Source organism: Protopterus annectens, chromosome 14.part0 (assembly GCF_019279795.1).
Source record: "Protopterus annectens isolate FY-2018-M chromosome 14.part0, PAN1.0, whole genome shotgun sequence".
In the NCBI taxonomy this organism is placed as follows: domain Eukaryota; kingdom Metazoa; phylum Chordata; order Ceratodontiformes; family Protopteridae; genus Protopterus; species Protopterus annectens.
The window spans coordinates 154,960,377-154,984,295 of NC_056748.1; positions in this window are offsets into that span (position 1 = coordinate 154,960,377).

The following is a 23,919-nucleotide window of genomic DNA, read 5'->3' on the forward strand; positions in this document are numbered from 1 at the left end:
ATGTGACTTACTATATTACAAATATGTCTCAAAATTTGGGACAAATTATTACTCCCCATGAGTCAATTAAACACACACTTCAAATCTAACCAGGAACAAAACCTGAGCAACGTCTGGCTGTGCTCATGAACAACACCATAGTATCTAGTAAAGTAATTAATCCTTTCAATAATTTACTCCAGTTATGAAGGTAGCATTCTACCTCTTGCCATCACTTTACCCCCCCCCCACTGCCTCCCTCTCTAATCACATTGTCTTTATACTAACAAACAAAACTCTTCAGTAGAATCTTCGTCAATTTGTATTTCTCACCTAAACTCTGTCATTCTGGTCAGTGAATTCTATATCCTCTCAGTAAGTCCAAATGAAAATGATTACATCCTCAGACTTGATCATGTCAGATATTAACATTATTATTGTGTTGTATAATAATGTATTCATAAGTGTAGAACCCCTTTGTATTGTACCAATGACTATCTCTACTGTCTTTGTAAGTCTAGGACCTATAGGTTCATAGGTTCATAGGTAGGTGCTAGGCTATTGGCCCTAGGGCCTATACAAGCCTAGCCAAAAAGGTACCCTGGCTTTTGCCACCCAAGAAAATTATTTTCCTGTGCCCCTGTCAAGCAGAACCACAGAAGTGATCCTCGGGGTGAATTTCTTATTACCCATCCAATCATCAAAATTTTTCTTGAAGAGTGCTAATGAGGAGCTCTGTTTGACATAGATAGGTAGCCTGTTCCAGTGTATAGGAAGTCTCTGGGACAGGAAACTATCCCTCCAGCATGTTCTGTTTATTGTGGTGACAAGGTTTAGGTCACTAGAGGGTGTAGCTCGGATGGATTGGGATTTCTTTAAGTGGAGCATGTCCAACAGTTCTGGGTTTGACATAGCTTTGTATGTTAGGCAGAGATCGCCTCTGAGTAGGTGATATGTGACGGAGTAAAGCTTGAGTTTTTTGAGACAGTCTGCATAAGGCATCTGTTTGAGGCCAGTAATTATCTTTGTGAGGTATTTTTGCGGCCTTTCCAGTTGTTGTAGATGTCTTGTGAGGTACATACCAAAAGGGGCGTTGTACTCTATAATGGGTCTAATGAGTGATGAGTAGAGGGGAACAATGACCTCTTTTTTTCTGGATGAGAAACCTTTTGTGATGAGATGTGCCACATAGAAGGATTTCCTGACCACTGTGGCGATGTGATTATCAAAGGAGAGACTACTGTCCACCTGTGTCCCAAGGTCTCTTATCACACTTTCGGTGTTAAGTAGACTACCGCCTATGTGGTAGTTCATGGGTACAGAGTTTTTACCAAAGGGGATGACAATGCACTTTTTAACATTGAGCTTGAGACCATGGCTTTGACACCAGGCATCTGTCTCAGTGAGGTCCTTTTGTAGGATGTCCACATCGTTAGGAGTTTCGATTATGGCTCCTAGTTTGCAGTCATCTGCGAATTTAGTTAGCCAAAGATCTTCTGTGTTAGCCTGTACTTCAGAGAAGTAGATACCAAACAGGAGAGGACCCAGGACTGAACCCTGTGGTACTCCACTTGTAAGCCAGCTGGCAACCCATCTTGTGACATAGGGATTTATACCTAGTTTAGTGAGTTTATCTATAATTCCAGAGTGGGGGATGGTGTCGAATGCCTTGGCAAGATCTAGATAGGTTGTATGAACCACCTTACTCTCATCTATGGCATTGGTGACTACTTCAAAGAAGTCTATCAGGTTTAGGAGACATAATCTGCCTTTTACAAACCCAAACTGTGTGGGGTCCAGAGTTTGGAGATCTCCAATGTCTTTGTTTATGAGGTCCATGATGATAAGTTCCATGGCCTTGCAGACCAGGCTCGTCAGGCTAATGGGGTGGTAGTTCCCAGGGTCTGTTGTGGCTCCCCCTTTGTGGAGCTGGATAACTGTCATGGTGTGCTATTCAATGGGCACAAAGCCTGAGGTGAGGCTATGATTGAACATGGTACTTAGGTAGAGTGCCAGTTCATTCTGTAGTTCATGTAGAAGGCAGCCTGGGATGTTGTCAGGTCCCATGGATGCTGTGTTCTTGGCTTTGGAGAGTGAGGTTTTTACCTGTGCAGCCATGATTACAGGAATGTTGCATTCTTCCAGTATAAAGATAGGCCCTTTAGGGGGTGAGAGGAGGGTAAAGTTAGCACTGAACCTATCTGCCAGGATGTTGGCAATATCAGTTGGTTCTGTATATTTAGTGCCATTGTGCTGTAACTCAGAGCAGATCTGAGTGTTGCCATTGAGATTCTTGACATAGCTATAGAATGCTTTATGGTTGTCTTTAGAATCAGTGGCAATTTTGTTTTCCTAACTAGCTTTGGAGGATTTTATGAGGAATCTCAGCTTCTTAGTGAGGCTGACCAGGGAGTTCTTCCAATTATGGGATTTTACTCTTTTTTGCAAAAGTTTCTTTCTTCTGTTGTAGAGTTTATGGCAGAAGACCACCAGATTGGCTTCCTTATTTTGGAGGATAGCATCTTGGTTCTGTTAGGGATATCACAATCCATGCACTCGTGTAAGTGCTTATAAAGTGCATTTGTGTAGGATTCAGCAGTCGTACCTCTATTGTCCATCTGCATGGGTGTCGTGAAGTTTGCCACTTCTGTCTTAAGAAGATTGAAGTTGGCTTTGTAGAAATTTTTTACGGTTGTTTCCCTAATGGGGGTGGGAGCGGGATGTGGATGTCTAGGGTGATTAGCTTGTGGTCAGATCTGACCAATGAGGAACTGACCTCTGGTGTGGAACACCGGTAACCCGTGTTGGTGATGACCAGGTCTAGGATATTGCTGCCCCTGTTGGGAGTGTGGATAAGTTGATCCAAGGCATTGGAATTGATGATTTCCAGAAAACATTGAGCAAAAGAGATGGTACATGAGTAGTTTTCCCAGTTAATGGTAGGGTAGTTGAAATCACCCATTATTAGAGTGTTGGTTTGTACCTTAATATTTTCTAGTGTATCAAGAAAATAGGACTGGGAATCCTGGGAATGGTGGGGAGTCTGTAGCAAGCTACAATCTGGATTGCAGTTTTACCCAGAGTTAGTTGAACTTGGATAATCTCGGAGGCATTATGCTGAGCAATTAGTTTGGAGGTGTGGATATCCTTAATGAATATGGACACACCTCCACCTTTAGTGTTTCGGTCCAGGTTTGGTGGCCGAAAGGTGTGGTATGAATTATAGCCTGGTAATGCAGGGGTGCCTTCTGGAGCTTTGAACCAGGTCTCTGTCACTGCACAGATGTCAATGTTCTCCATTTTAAGGAGTGCCTCGAGTGAGTGCATTTTGAGGTTTAGACTTCTAGCATCGAGTAGCATTACCTTCAGATTTTACTTGCTTGTACCTGTTACGGTGGTGAATTTGTCATTTGAACCTTGCCTAAAAAAGACACTATAGGGGTGGCAAGAGCCTTTGCCAGTATCCAGAATCCCAGGGGCGATAGGTGCAGGCCATCTCTGGCAAAGCAGCGTGGTCTGTCGATCATGTCATCCCAGGCAGACAGATACTGGATTCCCTTAGAATGACACCAGAAGTTTAGCCAATTGTTAAAGTCAATCATTTTGTCCTTGTACTGTGGTATCATTCTGGGTGATGGCAGGATGCTACTCAGGGCTAGGGTCATATCTGCCTGGGCTACAAGATCAGAAAGCTCCTCCATGTCTCTTTTCATGTAGTCCAGGGAGGTACATCTCAGGTCATTCACACCAACATGGACAATGACAGAGTCATATTTGTACTTGTTGTGGAGTGATGTGAGTGTGTGTGTTATGTGGTGGATCCTGGCACCTGACAGGCAGCTGACAGTAACTTTTTCCTTGTTTAGCCTGGTGAGTGGAACATCAGTGTGCCTGACTATAGAGTCACCTATGACTAGAGTGTTAGGTACGTTATGCCTTATAGACTGTAGTTGAGTGGCACACTGAGTATGTGGTCTATGTGTCATTTGGGTTGTGTTGGGGGTGGAGGTTGCTTGCATTTCTGCTTTGGACGTCTATGTTGTTTGGGTAGATTTGTACTGAGAGCCTCCATGAATGTAGGTGTGTGTTTTGTGCTTCTGTGTGTGTGTTTTGGTGGTATACGTTTTGAGGGACTATGTGATGAGTGTGGTACAGTGCAAGTGTTTACCTTCTCCTCTTGACTGTCTACGCCAGTCTTTGGTGAAGAAAGCTTTGCTTCCAGTTTGGCTATATAAGTGCATCTCTCACAGGTTGTAGTGTTGGGTGGTAGAAGGAGAGGGTTGTCTGTGTACATGAGGCAATTGCTGTATTGTCCCAAGATGCCCAGATTCATCAACTAGACAGGAGAAAACACCGGGAGCTGACCTTTAGACATGCCTGAATAGATGCTTATTTATCAAGTACTAAAAACTGTTTTCCTCTAGACAAGTGAGGAAAGTTGAGTGCTGTAGTAATTTGTAACTTATTTAGTGCTTACAATGAGTTCTGAACAAGTGCCGAGCTCAAAGAAACATATTTGAGTGCTAAAACTAAAAAGCTGGCTAGTTGCAAGGGGAAATTTTGAAGAACAGACTTTATGGTGCCAGGAATACTTTAACCCCAGTTAAGTGGGGGGGGGGGCTTAGGAGCTCACAAACAGTCCTGGACACAGCAAATCCATATCTGGATAAGACCTGCCACAGGAAAGGGGGGAAGCAAGCTTAGAATTTTTTTTTCCAGTAAAAGTGGAAATGGAGAAAGCTGGAACAGAAGTTAATTCAACGTTAAGAATCTGATTGGGTTGGCCTTCAGCAATGTTCTCTATTAGATTGAGTGAACTAATGAAACTAGACTGGGAGGAGTGTTACAGATCAAATATACAGTATGGGTGGGCAACTGCAAAGCCACCAAGTATAAGAACACACAACACTAGGGAGGGTGGGTGGAAAAAATTACAGTTCCTAGCTGTAGCCACTAAATGAAAGTTTTAAACAGATCAAGGAGCAAGCAGACTGTAGAGAATACTTTTAACTGTAAACAGACAATTATAGTAATGCACACTATTACAGTTCCTAGCTGTAGAACACAGAAACCTCAAAAAAATAAAAAATGCACAGAAAAGCTCGGCTAGAGCACTCACAAACAGAAAATACAACTCTCGGTATGAAAAAGCAGTTTACAGTTAAGTAATTCAGTAAACATGCAATTAGAGTAATGAAACTGTATCTAGCAATGAAAATACAGTTAAAACAGTATAAAACAGTACATAAATGCAGTGAAACAATAAAACAAGCTTTATAACAGTGCAAAATGTAGTAGATCAACTGTATAGCACAATTATAAGCATTTCAGAAGTGCAGTTCAGTGAAATAAGTGTAAGAAATAACTTATCCTGCTCTTGGAATCTTAAGGAATTTACACTTATGCAATGCAATCCAGAGCCTGAGCAATACAAAGCACAACCTTTATAAAACACAGGGTTTATATACCAGTAAGAATGGAAGAGTTGGAAGATCAAATTACTACTCAGTCCCTGCTATTACCCAATCACTCGTACTACAGAAGGTCAGGAGGCCTTGTTACTCTCAATAATAATGAAGACAATCAGCAGAAAATGGCTGTCAGAAACACAGGAAACTCAAACAAAACTACCAGCCTAGACAACAGGCCTCTATCAAGATTATGCCACCTGAGCATAACACAGAAACCTCACTTTAAAAGCATAGAAAGAACACTCACAAAGAGAAAATACAAGTCTCAGTATGAAAAAGCAGTTTACAATTTAGCAATTAAATAAAAATGCAATTATAGTAATGCACACTATTACAGTTCCTAGCTGTAGCCACTAAATGAAAGTTTAAACAGATCAAGGAGCAGACTCTAGAGAATGCTTTTAACTGTAAACAGACAATTATAGTAATGCACACTATTACAGTTCCTCACTGTAGAACACAGAAACCTCAAAAAATCAAAAATGCACAGGAAAGCTCGGATAGAGCACTCACAAATAGAAAATACAACTCTCGGTATGAAAAAGCAGTTTCCAGTTAAGTAATTCAGTAAACATGCAATTAGAGTAATGAAACAGTATATAGCAATGAAAATACAGTTAAAACAGTATAAAACAGTACATAAATGCAGTGAAACAATAAAAAAGCTTTATAACAGTGCAAAATGTAGTAGATCAACTGTATAGCACAATTTTAAGCATTTCAGAAGTGCAGTTCAGTGAAATAATTGTAAGAAATAACTTATCCTGTTCTTGGAATCTTAAGGAATTTCCACTTATGCAATGCAATCCAGAGCCTGAGCAATACAAAGCACAACCTTTATAAGACACAGGTTTATATACCAGTAAGAATGGAAGAGTTGGAAGATCAAATTACTACTCAGCCCCTGCTATTACCCAATCACTCATACTACAGAAGGTCAGGAGGCCTTGTTATCCTCAATAATAATGAAGACAATCAGCAGAAAATGGCTGCCAGAAACACAGGAAACTCAAACAAAACTACCAGCCTAGACAACAGGCCTCTATCAAGATTATGCCACCTGAGCAGAACAGAGAAACATCACTTTAAAAGCATAGAAAGAACACCCACAAAGAAAAAATACAATTCTCAGTATGAAAAAGCAGTTTACAATTTAGCAATTAAATAAAAATGCAATTCTAGTAATGCACACTATTACAGTTCCTAGCTGTAGCCACTAAATGAAAGTTTTAAACAGATCAAGGAGCAAGCAGACTCTAGAGAATGATTTTAACTGTAAACCGACAATTATAGTAATGCACACTATTACAGTTCTTAGCTGTAGAACACAGAAACCTCAAAAAATCAAAAATGCACAGAAAAGCTGGGATAGAGCACTCACAAACAGAAAATAAATTTCTCTGTATGAAAAAGCAGTTTACAGTTAAGTAATTCAGTAAACATGCAATTAGAGTAATGAAACAGTATCTATCAATGAAAAATACAGTTAAAACAGCATAAAACAGTACATAAATGCAGTGAAACAATAAAAAAGCTTTATAACAGTGCAAAATGTAGTATATCAACTGTATAGCACAATTATAAGCATTTCAGAAGTGCAGTTCAGTGAAATAAGTATAAGAAATAACTTATCCTGCTCTTGGAATCTTAAGGAATTTCCACTTATACAATGCAATCCAGAGCCTGAGCAATTCTAGTCTTATGACTAATTCTGTGTAGCTTTTCTCTCTGGGCCTGCACTTAAAAGAAGCTATTTGCCCGGTGAACTTTACTTGTCAACAAAGGTAGTAAATAAACAAGTTGATTAATTAAAAATTGCAGAACACAATGTAGTGTTTATGTTAAGATATTTAATCCCTGGGATTCAATAAATTCTGTGTAGGCTTCATGCAGAGCCTACATGGAGTTTACATGCTAGTACGACTGTGTGTGATCCACAGCAGCACATAGTGCTTATTAATGAGACCTGTCACGCCTCAGCTAGATTTTGCCACTCTCAGCAGTGTTGCTAGCTACAAACCCTTGTAAACAAATGCGAATAGCAATCCCATGTAAAAGAGAACACCTACAGTGTGTGAATTTGCACAGAATGCCACAGTGATCACCAGGGCTTTACAAATAGTTGTCATTCTGTTAGTGCAACAGAACTGCATGGAGGCCGACTTAATGAAAGGAGAATTAACCAGTAATAGGGACATAGATGTCACATAGGAATGTGTTAGAATGTAACTTAGAGTGAGAAATGTGGACAAAGTCATAAATATGGAGGGACAAAAGGCCAGAAATAGGGAGAGATTTTTAATATTACACTTCCAAACTTATGAAGTTGATAGACTATATAGGTTGTACATTAGCATGAACTTTCTGAAGAGCATGAAGTCTGAAACTCAAATGTCAGTCATCGGTTTCTGACTGTATTCTGCAATGACATGCCAGTGATTTGTCAGGAAAAACAATGTTATGAGGAAAAGATCACACATATGAAAAACTTGACAGTCTGCATGGATCAGGACATTTGAGAGATATGCACCCAAATGTTTGTAATATTGAGTCACAGCTGTCCAGAGATCATCCCAGTGATATGGCAGAAAGCCACATATTCGATAAGGAAAACATCTGGACATCCTGGGAATATCTGGACATTTGAGAGGTGTGATTGTGAAGTATATGGTCAAACACAGTACAAGACCGTGTAGCTACAGAGCAGAGTATTGTGATATCCCATTCCTGGCATTCTGTACTGAAGCTGTGTAAATGATCTCTAACAGGGCATGGATTGCCATGTAAAATGATCACTAGGGGGAAGTGTGTGCATTGAAAAGGGACACACACAAACTGTAGGAATGAACACAGGGAAAGAGTACAGGTGAAACTCCAGCATGTACAGCACAGGAAGACATGTCAATTGAAGACGGTTGTAGCAGCAACACCAAGCACATACTTATATGGTACAGTAGGGACTGTACAGTGAAAATGTGTTGTCTGTGACTGTTGCATAAGGTGACATAACAATGGGGGGATGTATGTGTGAGATAAGCATCCTTACATGAATAATGCAGAGGACATCTGTTACGGACCTGCTGTACAACTGGGTAGGGTGCATATTGGGAAGCTGTGCAAACTGTTACCTGAATATGAGTGTACTCTCAGCAGAGGTCTCCAGCAAGGTGGCCACATGTAAAGGATCATGGCAAACATTACAAGAACCAACCACAATCATGGTCAATATCAGAATAATACCACCACTAATCCCATGCCTCTGACATAGCATATGTGATGTGGAGTGATAAGAGATGAGCTTGCACACCCACTTCACAACTATAATGATACATCCACACTCTATGAGGGTAACAATGCACACTGTCCTGGTACTATAATATCTGCAGAAGGTGTTAGGAGGGACACTGCTATACCTGTATGTGACAATATTGGCAATACAGGCTAGTTGCCTTGTGTTCATGGCATATATCTATGGCACAATCCACACTGTTGCAAATGATATACATGCCATTAATGTTGTCAAATACCTATGTATGCAGTGTATGCATAAGCTGAGCAGGTAGCACATATGCATCTGTTGTAATAACTAAGGCCAAGAACATTGCATCAATGGGATCAGACAATTTCCCAAGATGCCTTCTAAATAGCATGAAAGATGACCTATCAGTGTCTCTGGAATTACTATTTAACTGTAGCCTCCAAACAGGCTTCATGCCTCATAAATGGAGAACAGCAACAGTCATCCCCCTCTTCACAAAGGTGAGTCATCTACAGACTCTGGAAATGACAGAACCATAAGTCTCATGAGTCTTATATGTAAAACCATCGAAAGAATTATCATGGAAATGATCAAAAGTGATATAGTAAACCTCCAGACACTGAAACCAACTCAGTTTGGTTTCATCAAGGGCAGGTCATGCCTACTCGACCTGGTGGGCTTCTTTGATTAGGTCACCAAAATGATGGATGAAGTCAAAATGGTTCACTCTGCCTACATTGACATGGCCAAGGCATTTAACACAATACCCCACCTGGGTATCCCACACTGTCACAAATGTTCTCCAGGAAGGGCTGACACAGACAAGCTACTGGTGTCAGAGCCATGGACTAAAACTAAATGCAGAGAAATGCATAATAAAATCCTTTGTGAAGTCATCCACCCATTAACTATCATATTGACAACACACCCCTTAGGGCTGAAACAGGGGGACATCTATGCCTGGCATGCAGGGCATTATCAGACCCCACCCTGATGGACCTCCTGCATATCCACAAAACAAAAAGCACCAGAATTACCCATTTTAAAGACTTAAACCTTGCCTGTGATATAAATAGGACCTTCTGGAGAGACAGGAATGTATCCCAGAGACTACCCCATCTATGGAACAGGCTACCCATCCATGTGAAGCATAGTTCCTCCCTAACCCAATTCAAGTGCAACTTGGACAATTGCACTGGGAACCAGAAATTCATCTCTGGTTTGCCACCTATGTCTCTAATGGACACAGGCAACCTGTAAATGGTTCATCTCCAAGGCTCCTCCTTACAAATGTTTCATCTCAACCAGCAGGCAACTAAGATCTGAAAATCATCAACTTCTAAAAGAAGAAAATCCCACCTTACCTGCTGGTCAACTCCTCTACTGCTTCACTGTCGCCAAACTATGGAACTTGCTTCCACCTTCTATGAGAAACACAGGCAGCACCACCACTTTCAAACAAATACTGAAAAATCATCTAAACTCTTCCTGGCTCTGTACCTGCTCTATAACAACCCTTCCTGGCTCTGTACCTGCTCTATAACAACCCTTCCTGGCTATGTACCTGCTCTATAACAACCCTTCCTGGCTCTGTACCTGCTCTATAACAACCCTTCCTGACTATGTACCTGCTCTATAACAACCCTTCCTGGCTCTGTACCTGCTCTATAACAACCCTTCCTGGCTCTGTACCTGCTCTATAACAACCCCTCCTGGCTCTGTACCTGCTCTATAACAACCCTTCCTGGCTCTGTACCTGCTCTATAACATAACCTCTTCCTTCTCCTTATATTATAACCAAACTCCTGTGCTTTTTGCTACTAGTGACTGATGATACTTTCTCCATATTTATTATTTTTTCATTACTTGTTGATACTGATGCAATAATGCTGATTAATATATCTCTGCTTATACCTCTCTGATTGGAGTCATTTGGCAACCAACTAAATTCCTGCTTTTATGTATATATTCTTTATATATTACTGTAATCAAACAAACTAAATTCCTGATTTTATGTATGTATTCTGTATATATTACCATAATCACCATGTGTAACACTGTTTCTACTTCTGTACCAATTAATGTTTAATTTTATTCTGTATCTATGTTCTTGTCAGAGCTTTTCTCCCTGGGCTTCCACTGAAAATAGGCCCAGTGGACTTTCCCAGTAAACGAATGCAATAAATAAATAAATAAATAAATAAAAAATAAATCTCCCAAGCTCCTGTTTACACTTATCAAGGGTGTCATAACTTGTCAGAGATTTGGGATGCATGGATAGGCTTAAAAAGGCCCTTGTGATCATTAACCTAGTATACCCCATGAACCTATTGATGTTCTGCACCATCCAACAGTCATGTATGTTCCCCAGAAAGAATACCTGACAAAGGTGGTGCACTTACACATCACAGGAGGTACATGAAGAAGGGTGCATTGTACTCAGATACTGGTGTGATGAAGGCTGGAAACCATGAAGTTATTATGACCTTTGATGTGCATGTCTTTCACATACACAGTAGTTGTGTTACATTCAAGGGTGTAGTCAGCACTGTGACCACATGCTGGTGGATGTACTACTTACCATGTACCCCAGGACACAGGTCACATTCTTACTGGTCTGATTATAGGGTGTGATGTCCACATCATAAGTGGGTGAATGTTTGTTTCCTGATTCAACAAATCCCCCCACGTGGCTTATCAATGCAGGTGTTGTCATGGCTGTGGCAGCAGTCTCTGGTATGTGTTGATACTGTCTGTATTATATTAATATGACAGTTGGAGTCAAGCTGTAGTCCTTCAGGCAGCTGTTTGGACACAATGAGTATGCCATCTGTGATGTTCATCACTTAACTAATGGGCATGAAAGGGCCTAATAGACACCTCAATGTACTGACATGATCACTGGACCTGAGATATGTCACGTCACACATTTCAACATAGTGAGGTGCCACGTATGTCATACACTGGTCTACCCATTTTGTGATATAGCTGTTTATGGCCAAATATAACAGTTTGAGTGAATACCTCAGTGTGGATTTGTGTCAAATGGCTTGGCCTGGTCAAGTTCCACAAGATGATACTGTTGTCATCATGCATGCCCTTGATGACCTCTTTGAGGACATCTATCAGATGTAATGGACCTGAGTGACAATTCACACAGGTCTGTTGCAAGCACCTGGAATATTACTGTTGTACATGTAGAAGAGGCCCATGATGAAATGTTGGTCTAACTCACAGTTGAGGAGAGTCAAGATGTCCCTATACATGCATACATCAGGTGCTGTCACCCCAACTCATGTGGATGCATGTTGATGTATGTCCTTGTATGGGAACATAGGGCATGTGGAGGTTGTGTTGGAACTGTGTATTCAACCATATCAGGAAGGTTCATGTGTTGGGTCATGCTATAGGTGATTGGTGATGTCACAGCACATGAATTCCGTGTGATAGACCTGGATGAAGGTAAATTACACACACAGGTATCATTGAGAAAACCACCAAGCTGGGGATTAAACCTTATATCAGTTGATGGGTAAACAATTGGCACACTAACAGAACACATCATGTGAAAGTTGGTGAATCAACCTGTACCAGTAGAGCTGTTACCACTGGCAAACCCCAAGGATCTGTGCTTGGCCCTTCATTGTTTGAAATGTATTCCTCGACATTTCAGGCTAAAGTATATGACCTTTGACTTATCAAGTTTGCTGATTCTTGCATTGGTGATAGCATAGTACAGGAGGAGCTAACACACACAACTGCATGGTGACAAAAGTACATGATGTACAAATAAATGTCCATCTAGAAAGTGGAGTTCCCTGTTGATCACAGCATTGACAGCAGTCCAACTATGCAGAAACCTAGTGATGCAAGCACTGGGAACACATTTAGCTAGCCAATCTGAACTTTGAACACCAAGTGTCCACACTGCTATTGAAAACCTATGTTGTGCACATCATAAGCATGCCATCATATTGAAATCTTACAACTGTATGACAGCACTGTAGTCAAACCTCACTGCAACAATAATAGAATATAATGCACATTTTTACTTGCACCTCACCAGACACATGTAGCAGCAGGAGAGACCATAGGGTTTTCTTAGCAAGAAAACACAGGGCCTACACACTATGCCATGATGTATGTGGATAGATAAAAAGCCATGCCACTGTAAACTTTATTGTATAGGATGAGATGGCTCTGACCCTGCTCTTGTGGGAGTACTACATATCCAAAATGTGATACTGCTGATGATATCAGCAGTGTATGTTGAGGAGAAGGTGACAGTGTTCCACATGCCAGTGTAAAATGCTCTCTGTAATGTTCAGCAAAAGCTCTCAAACACACACACACACACACACACACACACACACACACACACACACACACACACACACACACACACACACACACACACACACACTTGACTGTAGTGAGAACATAACCCCTACCTGTCTATAAGCAAGCACCACAGCACAAGTCTGTTTTATACAAGAGTGCAGGTGTACTTATAGTAGATGACATCAGCAGACCATGTGATTGATAACAGGTTGTGAGGCCTGCATAGGCACATAGCTTCATAGTTTCATATGAAGATAATAGCCTAATAGCACCATGATGTTTAATAGTCTAGATGTGTAAAAACACAAGTACCCTTATTGACCATAGCTGGATGGTCATTTTTAGTAGAGTGTGCTTGTGAGCAGCACCAACAGGCCCTGTCCATGAGGGGTATAGGTGCCAGCCCAGAGATAACTTTACAATCACTCAACCAGTAGTGAAAGTTATGCTTGAATAGGGTCATTAAGCAGCACTGCTTCACATGCAGTGGGAGCCTGTTACAGAGGAGTGTTAATCTTTGTGGGATATATATATGTCTTCCCCACATGTTCTGTTTATGTCACAGGTTAGGTTGAAACCCTGGGGCAAATTATAATTGTTCCATTTGAATTGCAGATGTCCATCATTTCCAGAAGGGCAGGGTCTGAGACTGCTCTACAGGGCAGCCATAAGTCACCTCTCAGCAGCCTGCATGACCAAGTACAGTGGCATGTATGTCAGTCTTTCCATGTATGTCATGTTTGGAGGCTTTGTAGTCTCCCAGGATAACCCTGTGTTCTCTCCAATTGCTGCAGGTGTCTGGTGAGGTACAGATAGATGTGAGCATTGTACTTTATTATTGGTGTGATAAGGGTAGAGTACAGCAGAGGTATGACTACAATGGTCTTGGATGTGATGTCCATATGTATGATGTGCACAATGCAGATTGTGTGTGTTGCCACTATGGGCACATAGTGTTAGTGTAGATTGCTATCAACATGTGTTCCCAAGTCTCACAACACTGTGTTTGAGCTTAGGGAGGTATATCATAATTTTCAGGGGTACCTCAGTGACAAAGGTGCAAAGAGTCATTGTTTGCTTAAAGTTCAGCTGTGAGTTTGTCACCAATCCTCAGTCTCTGTCAACCCATACTGTAATAAGTTACCATCACTGGGGGGCTCTATATGAGTGTGTCCAGTTAATGGTCATCTGCAAACTTGGTAAACCACATGCCATCTACTGTTGCCTGTGCTTCAGGGAAGTATTTCCCAAACAGTTGAGGGCCCAGCACAGATCCTTGTGGTATTCCACTGGTGAGAGGGCTAGTGGTGGAGGCATAGTCTGCAGCTTTGACACCATGTATTCTGTCACTGAGCCAGTTGGCTATTCATCTAGTACTGTATTGCCTAATTCCCAGATGGGAGATCTTCACTATGAGACATGAATGGGGGATAGTGTCAAAAGCCTTGGATAACTCAATAAAGGCAGTATGTCTTGTTATCCCTCATCCAGGTCTTGGGGTCAGTATCTAAGAAGTCCACAAGGGTCAATAAGCAAGATCTACCCTTAAAAAAACCAACATGGGAAGGGTCAAGTGTGTTGAAGGTCACCTATGTACCTGTGGATATGGTCCATGCTGATTCCTGCAGTAGCTTTGCAGATAAGGCTTTTTATCCGTATGGTCAATAGTTGTAGTTCTCCATGTTACCAGACTGATGTGCATTTCATAGCACACAGCATTTGATATTGCATTTTGTAAAGTGTTTGATATATGTGTGGAAAAAGTACTGATACCCCAGGGTTGTAGTTCTGGGAGGGTGCCAACACATGTTAGATAGGGCCTTCAGTTTGTAATGTTTCTACATGTATTTTCATGTCATACAAAGGGAATGGACAGAAAACAGCAGTAACACAACATAATATTTACATTTTCACAGTGAGAGGAGTAGTGGGTTTGTGCAATGGTTAGCAAAGTGTATACGCATGCGACATATACATGTTTGCACACTGCTAAGCAATGCACAAATGTGAGCCACATTGCTATAGTCTGACAGTTAGTATTGAGTCTCTGAAATTACCTGTTACTTAACTGCCTCTGTGGCAGCACATGTTAATGAAGCGATACATTCCATTTTGGGACAATATGCTACTGGGTTAGAATGCAACAGAAGCTAACACTTTTAAGTACTTTTGTATTACTGTTGGTGCGTGTTGGTGTGAGATATGCACCATCATGCAATAACACATTAAAGAAAAAAGATGTGGAGGATAAGACAGTGGTGGAATGGGGAGCAAGCATGAGGAAGAACAAATGGAAAGCAATACAGAAATGTGCAGGAGGGAGATCAGAAAGAACCACAGCTATCCATTTCTTCAACAGTAAAAACTGATAATATATGCAGAAGTTTACCAGAATTTGGACTGCCACCTCCAGAGAGAGGGTGACCACAACACAGTCATGTTGTATATTCAGTTGGACCAAATCAAGTCTGCCAAGAAGACACCTGTGCAAAATGGAGAGCTATGTACAGGACATTTTTTTTGAGAGAGAGAGAGGAATGTTGGAGGAGGGACATAGGTATGTCTGGGTCTGGTAAGTTGAGTAGATGAGGAAGCAGTTGCAGATAGACAAGACAAACAAGCCAAGACACAGGGACGATGATGGACAGAAGAGTACTGTGGACCCCATGGATGGGGTGAGGATGGGGACTTCCAAGCCCTTACAAGCCTAGCCAATTTTTGCACTTATTTCCACAATCAGCACCTATCACCCCTGTCCAAGACGAACATAGGTGGAACTTCTGGGGTGAATTCATGGTTACCCATCCAATCATCCAGACTGCTTTTGAAGTGGGCCAATGAGCTGCTCTGCTTGACATGAAGTGGGAGTCTGTTGCAAAGGTGTGGCAACCTCTGGGAGACAAATCTGTCCCTCCAGCAGGTTCCATTAATGTCACATATCAGGTTAAGACCATTATAACGAGTAACCCGTGTACCATTTGACTTATGGATATGCAGCATTACCAATAAAGTAGGGTCAAAGATTGCCTTATATGCAAGGCAGAGATCACCTCTGAGTAGTCTGTATGAAATGGAATAAAGTGACAGTGATTTCCAAGGATCTTCATAGGACAGATGCTGAATACTTTGAATTTTCCTTGTGAGGAACCTTTGTGGTCTCTCCAATTGCTGCAGGTGCTTGGGAAAATACATACCAAAAGGGGCATTGTACTGAATTATTGGCCTTAGTAGAGAAGAGTACAGGGAGGTTATAACTTCTTTTTTTCTGGAAGCAATGCCCTTACTTATGTGATGAGCAATATAGAATGCCATTCTTACCATTTTGGAGACATGGTGATCAAAAGTAAGGTTGCTGTCAACCTATGTGCCCAGGTCTCTCACCACTGAGTGCATACTGAGGGTGCTGTTATTGATGTGGTAGTTATCAGGAACCTCACTCTTACCCAAAGGGATAACAGCACTTTTTTTTGGATTTGAGTTAAAGGCCATGACTTTGGCACCAGTCATTTGTTTGTGTAAGACCTGCTTGTAGGATGTTGACATTGTTTGGAGATTCTATGACTGCTCCCAGTTTGCAGTCATCAGCAAACGTTGTCAGCCACAGACCTTTAGTTTTAGCTTGCACTTCGGAGAAATAGATTCCAAACAGTAGATGTCCCAGGACTAATCCCTGTGGAACAGCACTGGTTACAGGTCTGCTGCTGGAGGTGGATTCCCATATTTTGACTATATAGGTTCTGTCAGTGAGCCAGTTAGCGACCATCTAATGATATATGGGTTGATACCTAGCTGGTTGAGTTAGTCAATTCTGACTGGGGGGATAGTATCAAAAGCCTTGGCTTAGTCTAGGTGGGCTGTAAGCACAGATTTCCCCTCATCCGGGGCCTTGGTGACTGTCTTGAAGAAATCCACCAGGTTTAACAGGTATGATCTCCCTTTGGCAAATCCAAATTGAGTAAGGTCGAGTGAGGTTACAAATGTCTTTGTTGATAAAGTCCATGATGATTCTCTCCATGGCCTTACAGATAAGGCTAGTCAGGCTAATAGGTCTATAGTTCCTGGGGTCAGTGGAAGCACAACCTTTGTACAAGGTAATAACAGTGGCCTTTATACATTCAGCTGGGATGAAGCCAGTGCTTAGACTAAGACTGAGAAGAGTACCCAGTGGTATTGCTAATTCTTGTTTGAGCCCATGTAGGATGTTATCAGGTCCCATGGATGCTGTGTTTTTGACCTTAGAGAGGGGATTCACAACCAGCTCTTTAGAGATACAGGCTAGAGTGCATGTGTTAGGGAAGTCTTGGGGTAAGTGTGGCGAGGAAAGGGGAGTAAAGTTTTTATAGAACCTGTCAGCTAAGAGGTTAGCAATGTCCACAGGCTCAGCATATGTGGTATCATTGACTACCAGTTCAGCACAAATCTGGGCCTTTCCTTTTAGGTTATGGATGTAACTAAAGAGCACCTTATGTTTGTCCTTAGTTGAGGAAGCTAATATGGATTCATAGTTAACTTTGGAGGACTTCACAAGGAGTCTTATTTGCTTGTTTAAGCTGAGGAGGGAGTGTTTCCAGTTTTGGGCTCACCCCTTCTTACTCTTAGACAGCAATTCGGCGAGGGGCAGCGCAGTGGTGCAGCGGTTAATGCTGTCGCCTCACAGCAAGAGGTTCTCTGGTTCGATTCCCGGCTGGGGTGCCATCTGTGCGGAGTTTGCATGTTCTCCCTGTGTTCGCGTGGGTTTCCTCCGGGTACTCTGGTTTCCTCCCACATTCTAAAGACATGCTTCTGGAGCATTTCTCCCCAGGCCTCTGCTGAAAACAGGATCTGTGGAACCTAGTCGGACTTTCCCGGTCAACAAATGTTAAATAAAATAAAATAATAAATAAATTTCTCCTTATTATTGTAAAACCTGTTAATGGCAGCTGTACACCAGACAGGTTTGCTCTTCCTTGAGGAACTTGTTTTGGTCCTGTCAGGTAAGGCCAAGTCAATGCAGTTATTCAGGTGTTTGTATAAAGCATTTGTGTAGTACTCAGCATAGTTGCCAGTTCCATCTGAGGGAAAAGCTGCAGTGAAGCTATTTATACCATCCCATAAGAGGCTATAATCTGCTTTGGAGATTTTTTTTTACTTTAGTTTGTGATACAGGGGACAGGTGTGATAGTAACTTTGAATGAGACTGATTTATGGTCATATTTCACCAGGGAAGACCTCACAATGGGGGTGCTACAGTGGTCCTTTATATTGGTAAGCACCAGATCCAGGATGTTGCCACCCCTTGTGGAGGGTGTCAACTAGCTGGCCCAGGGCATTGGAATTAATGAAGTCGAGGAACCTTTGGGTAAGTGAGTTTCTGAATGAGTAATTTCCCCAGTCAATGGATGGGTAGTTAAAGTCACCCAAAACAATGGTGTTCGGATTTATCTTAGGTTCATAGGTTCATAGGTTCATACTAGGCTATCTGCCCTAGGGCATTTATAAGCCTAGCCAGAATGTGTTTGGCTTTTGCCACCCATTTTAAATTTATTTTGCTATGCCCTTTTTCGAGGTTAGTATACTGTGCCTCTGTCTAACAGTGACACAGAAGTGATACCTGGGGTAAACCTATGATCTCCCATCCACTCATCAAAATTCCTCTTGAAGAGAGTCAATGAGGGACTCTGCCTAACCTGGACTGGGATTTTATTCCAGAGTGAAGGGAGCCTCTGGGTTATGAATCTGTCCCTCCAGCATGTCCTATTTATTTCAGTGCTGAGGTTCAAGTCTCTCAAGCGCGTAGCTCGATGGGATTTGGATTTTCTGAGGTGCAGCATGTCCATTAATTCCGGGTTGGACATGGCTTTATACGTCAGGCACAGATCGCCTCTGAACAGGCGGTATGCCACTGAGTAGAGCTGGAGTTTCTTTAACCAGGCAGCATATGGCATCTGTTTGAGCCCTTTGATCCTCTTGGTGAGGTACTTTTGGGGTCTTTCCAGTTACTGCAGGTGTCTGGTAAGGTACATCCCAAAAGGGGCATTGTACTCAATTATGGGCCTGATGAGGAATGAGTTAAGAGGCACGATGACCTCCCCTGATCTAGATGTGAATCCCTTCATGATTAGGTGGGCTATATAAAATGTTTTTCTAACCACTTTGGCTACGTGGTTGTCAAATGAGAGACTGCTATCAACTTGGGTCCCCAGGTCCCTAATTACTTCTTCTGTACTTAATGGATTACCACTTATGTGGTAATTTGTGGGCACTTTGTTTTTGCCAAAGGGGATGACTATACACTTTTGGCATTTAGCTTGAGGCCATGGCTCTGGCACCAGTTGTCTGTTTCTATGAGGCCCTTTTGGAGGATGCTTGTGTCGGCTGGAGAGTCGATTATGGCGCCCAGTTTGCAGTCATCTGTGAACTTGGTCAGCCACAGTCCTTCTGTGTTGGCCTGTACCTCCGAGAAATATATACCGAACAAGAGAGGTCCCAGGACTGAGCCTTGTGGGACACCACTTGTAACTGGTTTGGAGTCTGACATGGCTCCAGCAATTCTAACCATGTGGGTTCTGTCCTTGAGCCAGTTTGCAATCCATCTAGTGACATAGGGGTTTATATTTAAGCTGGTGAGCTTATCTATAATGCCCGAGTGGGGTATTGTATAGAAGGCTTTTGCGAGGTCCAGGTAGGCTGTGTGGACCACCTTCCCCTCGTCAATGGCCTTGAAAGATCTTGATAGACTCAAGTAAATCTCAGTAGGAAAAGTGGGTGTCCTGATTCATGGAGGGGGTCCTGTAGCTGGCAATGACTTGAATAGGTATCCTGCCAACAGTTAATTTCACCTGATGTATCTCTAAGGAACAATGCTGTCTAACCAATCTGGAGGTGTATTTATCTTTAATGAATATTGACACACAGTCTACTTTAGTTTTCACATCATCAGTTTGTGGTCTGAACTTGTGGAAGTACGTGCAGCCTGATATGACTGGGGTGCTCTCTACAGCCTTGAACCAGGTCTCTGTGACTGCACAAATGTCTATATCTTCCAAGGTGAGGACTGCTTCCAGTGAATGCTGTTTCTTATTAAGACTCCTAGCATTTAGCAGCAAAATGTGGAGGTTGTTCTTAGATGGAGTTCTTACATCGGGAATTTTGTCCTTGAGACACTGCCTAAAAAGGCACTACAGGGTGGCATGGACTTTGGCCAGTAGCCAAAATCCTAGGGGTGTCAGATGAAGGCCATCTGTGGAAAAGCATCAAGGTCTGTCAATCATGTCATCCCAGGCTGACAGATAGTGTATTCCCCTGGAATGACACCAGAAACTAAGCAAGTCATTGAAGTCAATCATTTTCTGTTTGTAATGAGGCATCATCCAGGGTGATGGTAAAATGCTGCTTAAGGCTAGAGACATACCAGCCTGAGACAAATAGTCTGAGAGCACAGCCATGTCTTTCTTCATATAGTCCACAAAGGTATGTCTCAAGTCATTCACACCAACATGGACTATGACACAGTCATAAAAGTACCTGTTGTTTAGAGACTTAAGTGCATGTGTGATATGGCAGATCCTGGCAAAAGTTACACATGACTGAAGAATTAATAGTACTGTATACTTTGGAAGTATGGTATTTGAAACCCACCACCTCTGACTAAAGTTTAATATTTTAGTCTTGGTTTGTGCTACAGACTAATGGCTGAATACTTGCTATTACAGTTGAGATATGCATGCTCAATTTGATACAACTGTATAAAATACCAAACAAGCTATCTTTAACTTTTAATGCTACAATGACACTACTCTTCTACTGCATATGTACCACATGCCTCCCTCATCCTCACCAATCTAGTACCATGAGTCCTTACATTGTACTCCCTTTCCATGGCAGCTGCGGAAAAAGCAGAACAGAACAGATTATTAAGAATACCAGTCTTGCTTATATTCAGCTTTTAAGCCTTACAAATACTCTCTGTAGTTGATACAAATCTGTGGGATGTTCTCCATCCAGATACTTGCACATCTGTGGGATGTTTTCCATCCTAAATTCCTTGATTCAAGCATTGAGGGTGCCCCTCTTTCTCCTCTGGAGGTCATTGTAGTGATGCCTACATTGGTAACCAGTGCAGCGGATACCGGTGGCACTGATTACAGCCCAGGCCAAACTATCCCAAGGCACTGACTTATACTGGGATACAGAATAGTTCTCCTTCAACAACTTGGCACCATGGTGTTTCAGGAGGAGTCCAACAAAAATCTTGGATTCCTGGACACCACATCTCTGAGCCCTAAATCTCACATCCTCTCCATGGACCTCTGCCATGTCTACCATGGATCAAGAGCAATGGAGAATGATGGTTTTCCACCAATTCCAGTTATTGCATTTACTGGGAGTGTTCACATTGTTTGAAAATGTTGCACACCACGTACCATCATGCAAACACGGTGCTTGGGGGGTGTGCACTGCCGAGCAAAGTTTGTGTGATGGTAAACAATGTACAACAATGGTAAGCAATGCAGTTTCAGGGTTATTTGATGTACTCTGGAGTTGCATATAATTAATATCATGTACATTATGTCAAGTGTTATAAGTGAGAGTGACTATAATGGGAACTGGAACAAGTGTATGGAATATGCTGTATTTAAAACCAGGACCATGTGTATGGCAGTCCTACATTAATACCTGTTGACACAAGAGAGTTAGATAACAGCTGTTCATGTTTCAGTTCATTGCTATAAACTGCAATGTCACAACAGTGAAAAAAGGAGAAATACTTGAAATGAGGAAAGGCAATCTATGAAATACACTCTAGAAAATGTTAGTACATGTGAGATATTTGTGCATAGGTCTGGATTTCAACTCTCACTCCAATACACCTTTAGAAAACAGGACAGGTGCCTTATTCCTCTTTGTCACACAAACAGCTTTGCAGTAAAGAAGTGGTCATTTTTCATACAACCATCTAGAACAGAATGTACACTGATATCATACCATAAACTGTTATCTGTACATTTATTAAATTTCTTTTATTTGAACATAGTGCGCTTAGTGATCACAAAACCTGTTATGATTATTGCTTGCAAATATAAAGCTCTGTCTTACCTGTCTGTGTTTCTTGGCCATTCATAAGTTATCTGAACAGTAATCTGAGACATGCTGTTTGTAAGCCATTCTATATAATGGCCTTAAATCAGAAAGACATAGGATGCTGGAGATGTAAACTAAATGTTAAAACTGACTGGCAACAGATACTTTACAATTGTATAAAACTTAATAATAAAATAATATGAATTCTCTCTAGTCTGTTTTTAATGATAAATTTATGCTGACTAAATCTATTATTTTGTTTAATACACCTATTCCCACTTATGTCATGCAAATAAAATACCCTCTTTTAAGGAGTATGTTAACATTAGCAAGAAAAGTCATCACCAAGACCTGGAAGAATCAGACTACTACTACTGTGAAGGAATTTGTACACTCGGCAACTGAAGTGTCATCTTGAACTTACAATCAGGACAAAAACATCTAGAGTCACCTCTTCATATAATATATAGTTGACATTCAAAGAACTGCTGGATAAACAGACTTTAGTAATTAACAGCTACTCTTATCACATTTCTTTTTCTGTTTAAAAATCTTTGTTTTAGAGTAGGCACACTTGTAAATAGTTATTTTAGTTGTTTATTATTGTTCTTATAGATATGTATATTTATTTTATATTTCTATGATCATATATTAATGTTTTGTTGTTAAAAATTTCAATAAAAACAATTGAAAAAATGCAAGGATATTAATTGGGAATAATATGATATGCAGTTGCCAACAACTGAGGGGCAGGTTGGATGGCACAAAGAAACATAGAATGCTCTTTTTGGGGGAGCGAAGGTGAGTTACTGTTATGGCACATACATGGGTACAACAGGACACTGTTCTTTTGAGGGGCGAATAAAGCTGAGTTACTGTTATGGCACAAACAAGCACAGACTGTTCTTCTGGGGCAAGCAAAGGTTAGTTACTGTTATGGCACAAACAAGGATACGTTACTCTAGTTACTCTCCTTGTTTTGCATCCTGGATGTTTGATCTTGTGAGGGTTGTGAAGTTAGAAACTGCAATGTGTATCAATACTTTCTAACTTCTCTCTTTAATGATTTTCTAGTACAAACGTATGGTGATAAACTGAGGGCATGCAGTGATCACCAGTACTTTTGAGAGTATGACTGTGTGAAATACAAGGATATGTCATAATATTATTAAACAATACACTCTGGGTTCAGGACTTATCTTGTAAATGTAACAGTTGCCATAGTGTTAATTCAGGGCTGACTGTGTCTGATGCAAGCAGTACACAGCCAATACATGGGGAGGTAAAGGTTGTCTGAGTTATCTGGCATCAGCGTTACTATATGTTACTATATGTATGTGAGTTGGAGGAAGGTTTTAGGCCTGTAGGTGGTGAGAGAGTGTGCAAGCCATTGTCTCGTAGTCAATGCAAGGGCATCCTGAGCATGCCTATGTCTGTCTACACCCACAGCAGCTGGTGGTTTCCCCTCTGACTCCTCATCTGCCTGTGGCTATGGTGACCTTGGCATTGGTGGTGGGATGTGTGCCCCTTCCCCTTGCTAATCCTGCTGCAGTTGTTTTCTCAGGATTATGTTGTATAGCATGGCACATACTGAGAAGATTTCGGTGCATGTCCATGGATTGTACTGCAGGGCTCCCCCAAATGTATCTAGGCACTGGAACTGTGACTTCAGCAGGCCAAACACATGCTCTGTGACAATTCTGGTTTGAACATGTGCCTCATTATGGTGTTTTCCCATGGGTGTGTGTGTGCATTTCTGATGGGTGTCATAAACCACAGTTCCAGTGCATAGCCTGAATCCCCTAGTAT